The following is a 4,374-nucleotide window of genomic DNA, read 5'->3' on the forward strand; positions in this document are numbered from 1 at the left end:
GTAATGACTGGAAGAAGTAGCTGGACTGCATAAAGAAAATCACCTAGAAAAATGGGCAGACAGGAGGAAAGCTGGAGACACTGGTGACAGGAAATGTGCACAGGTGAAGGGACGGGGGTTGTAATGTTATATGACTGAAACTCAATCATGAACAACGTTGTAACTGTGTATCACACAATGATTCAAGAAAAAATAAAGAAAATCACCAAGGCCAAGCATTGCTCAATCCTTTGAGGCACCAATAGAATAAAAAGTGTGGATGGACAAAGTCTCAGTGCTTTCTTTTTTGTTGTTGTTTGTTTGTTTTGTGGGGGTTGGGAGGGCACACCTGGCTGTGCTCAGGGCTTACTCCTGCCTCTGCACTCAGGGATTACTCCTGGCAGGCTTAGGGGACCATATGTGGTTCCAGGAATTGAACCCAGGCTGGATCCATACAAGGCAAGCCCCTACTCACTCTACTATCACTCTGGCCCCTCGGTGTTCCTTCTTGAGGCGAGAGTCCATCTGCTTCTGCCCATGATGTATGTGGTCAGCTCCTTTGGTTTTTAAGCCATCACTCAAACTGAATTATCCATCAGCTTCCTTGTCGCTTTGCCTTCCAGAAGACCAATTGTAGGACTTGTTGGCGTCTATAAACTTGTGAGCAAATTCCTCCTATATGCCCACATATCTTCCATTGATTCTGTTTCTGCAAAGGACTCTGATATAAATCCTTAACATTACATGTCTATTCATTCATTCAAACACTATGATGCAGGACTGGTACTGAGATTTTTTCTCCTTTTGTAAAGATTTGTGCCCAGCAAGCTCATTTTGCCATTAGATGTGTATATTTGACTTGTTAGTTAAATATGTATGAATATATTTGTCACATGCAAGCTATATGTGTAAGGACAAAGATATGTACTTCATGAAGATGCGCATTAGATCATTTAATTTTTGGAAAAGGTAAACAACTCTTATTTTTTTTCTTTTGGGTCACACCTGGCAATGCACATAGGTTATTCCTGGTTCATGCACTCAGAAATTATTCCTGGCGATGCTCAGGGGACCATATGGGATGCTGGGAATAGAACCCAGGTCAGCCGCATGCAAGGCAAACACCCTACCCACTGTATTATTGCTCCACCCCCTCTTATTTTCATTTTTAAAGATATCACCAGCACTTTTCCCATAATTTTAACATAAAGCATCTTTTCTCTGATTACTACAAAGTAATGTAAACTCAATCTTCTTTATACTGATTAATATTTATTTTTATTACCATAGTATATTAACATGAATTTATATTTAACACATTCACCAAATATTTAAGGTTTTTGCATGTATTTAGATGACAACAAGTTTTTTTTAACTTTTATTAGTGAAACACCATGAGGTACAGTTGTAGATTTACAAATTTTTGTGCTTGGGTTTCGATTATACAATGATCAAATACCCACCCCTCCACCAGTGCCCATTTTCCACCACCATGGATCCCAGTATCCCTCCCACACCCATCCCCCCTCATCCATCCCTGTGTCTGTGGCAGGGCATTCCCTTTTGTTCTCTCTCTCCTTTTGGGTGTTGTGGTCTGCAAAAGAGCCATTGAGTGGCAGTCCATAGTCTACTTTCAACATGCATGTCTCTCCTGGGAGGATCCTCCAAACACCCTTTATTTGGCACTCCCTTCTCTATCTGAGCTGCCCTTTCCCCTAGAATGCCCGGCTGGCCTCTAAGCCATGGAGTAATCCTCCTGGTACTGATCTCGGCTATTCTTGGGTATTAATCTTCTAGCACAGTGGTAGGGCGTTCACCTTACAAGCGGCCAACATGGCCGTCCCGAGTTCGATTCCTCCGCCCCTCTCGGAGAGCCCGGCAAGCTACCGAGAATATTCGATATGCCAGACACAGTAACAACAAAGTCTCCAATGGAGACGTTACTGGGCCCGCTCGAGCAAATCGACAATCAACGGGAGGGCCTTTACCTTTACCTTTACCTTTTAATCTTCTATTTTGTTACTTTATGGATGACAACAAATTTTAAACTTTCCAATATTTATAGCTGATTTAGGTTTATAGTGGTAGATAGCACTAATGTACTAATGTATAAGTAATATAAGTACTACATTACTCATGCTAAGGACTGCAAGATTATCTATACTATCATAATCCTAAAAACAGTCCTAAGTGCTCGCTTCGGCAGTACATATACTAAAATTGGAACGATACAGAGAAGATTAGTATGGCCCCTGCGCAAGGATGACACGCAAATTTGTGAAGCAAGTTCCATATTTTTAATCATGAAATTTACATACAAGTGGTACTACATGGAAAGTATCATGTTAAGTGAAATGAGTCAGAAAGAGCAGGATAGACACAGAAAGATTGCATTCATCTTGGGAACATAAAGTAACAAAATAGGAGACTAACCCCCAAGAGTGGCCGAGATTAGTACCAGGAATTTTGCTCCATGGCTTGGAGGCCAGCCATACGTGCTAGGGGAAAAGAGAGCTCAGATAGAGAAGAGAGCACCAAATAAAGGGTGTTGGGAGGATCCTCCCAGAATGGAAGAAGCATGCTGAAAGTAGACTATAGACCAAACATGATTGACACTCAATACCTCTCTCGCAAACCACAATACCCAAAAGGAGAGAGAAAGAGAACAAAAGGGAACGCCCTGCCACAGGAGCAGGGTGAGATGGGGGGATGGGGGGTGGGAGGGATACTGGAACCTGTGGTGGTGGAAAATGGGCACTGGTGGAGGGATGGGTACTTGATCATTGTATAACTGAAACCCAAGCACAAAAATTTGTAAGTCTACAACTGTACCTCATGGTGTTTCACTAATAAAAAAAGTCATAAGTGTATGTACTAATGTAGAGATAATTATTTCTTCTTTTAAAGTCTTGCATTAGGAATTATTTTGACACCTACTCTATGCTGTCATTAATAGGATGATGAATTATCTACACATAGTGAAAGAAATAAATATCTCTCCATTTCTATGAGTGTTGAGCATGGAAACTGGAGCCAGGGAGCTTGGATTGTCCAATTCCCTGCTCAATTGCATACTTGGTATAGAGCAACGCTTCCATAAAAGGGGAGAGAAAGGTAAAAAACACCCACTTCCTCCTTTGGGAGTCATTGAGAGAAATATATCCCAAGATTCACTGAAGTACTTCCTGTCAGCCTGACGCAGAGGAAATTTTCAATAAAATTTGGTGATGAATATTGCAAGATAACTAAATTTGAGTCAGCCAGCCAGGGCATTTGCCTGGCACGCGGCCAACCCGGGTTCAATTCCTCTGTCCCTCTCAGAGAGCCCAACAAGCTACTGAGAGTATCCGACCCCCAAGGCAGAGCCTGGCAAGCTCCCCGTGGCTTATTCAATATGCCAAAAACAGTAACAAGTCTCACAATAGAGATGTTACTGGTGCCCACTCAAGCAAATCAATGAACAACGGGAGGACAGTGCAGGACAGGACAGGGACTAAATTTGAGACTGTACCAACTGCTTAGAGGAAATGTTTGCTTTTGGTGACTGTTCATGTATTAGAGTAAATCTGATAGGGGCCATCTTTGTAGAAAACCAATCCTGAATTTTAATACTAGAATATGCTTACTCACTGGGTTTTAAATTATAAATCAGCATTTAGGTATTTTATTTCCTTATCAAGTAGTAAAGCTTCTCTTTTTCTTCTGGGCACACTACAATTTTTATTCTTTCTTTTGAAAATGATATGTTTGAAAGGGTCAGTGTAGATGCTCTCTGTCTTGTTGAGAATATTTGTTTTTATTATATCTGCATGTTTATGAAATCTGATAATGTGAGTTACCCAATAAGTCAGTGAGGAAATATTAAAAATTGAAAAAACTTTTATAAAGGATATTTTTGGTAATAACGCCTTTTAAAGAATACAGTACTGAGAAAGGCTCTGATACAGAAATATGATACAAAATTTTCAACTAGAGAATTGAATTAGACCTCCAAATGCCACCATGCACTCAGTAAACAGATTTCAGAAATCAAATTGGTAAAATTGAAGCTCTCTGTAATGTTACCAATTTCTCCACCCTCGAAGATGTACATCTTTTCAATTCCTGCTTACGCAGTTTTGCAGAATATAGACTATTTTGTGAATTTAGTTTAAATCCTCCATTTAGAGGTATGCACTTAACGATCCCACTTCTCAACTACATGCTTAAAGAAGCTTTGAGCGAAATAATTGGCTACAACCTGGAGAGCTAAATAGCGACATCCAGGCAGCAAGCTCTGCGTGTTTTCAATCCATTTCTCTCCTGATATTAGTTTTGACACCATTAGCTGCACTAAGAAATAGGCTTGGAAGTGTATGATGGCTCAAATAAATAGACATTTATTTCCCATTCCCA

At 40.4% G+C, this 4,374-nt stretch overlaps 1 non-coding gene across 1 annotated transcript; it reads left to right on the forward strand.

The window, feature by feature from the left end:
• Positions 1 to 2,169: 2,169 nt before the first annotated feature.
• On the forward strand, positions 2,170 to 2,278 carry LOC130026238 (U6 spliceosomal RNA). The gene has a single exon (XR_008792849.1). It is a non-coding gene; the product is annotated as a U6 spliceosomal RNA (small nuclear RNA).
• The last annotated feature ends 2,096 nt before the right edge of the window (positions 2,279 to 4,374 follow it).

This window comes from Sorex fumeus, unplaced genomic scaffold, assembly GCF_029834395.1.
Source record: "Sorex fumeus unplaced genomic scaffold, SorFum_2.1 ptg000033l, whole genome shotgun sequence".
In the NCBI taxonomy this organism is placed as follows: Eukaryota; Metazoa; Chordata; class Mammalia; order Eulipotyphla; family Soricidae; genus Sorex; species Sorex fumeus.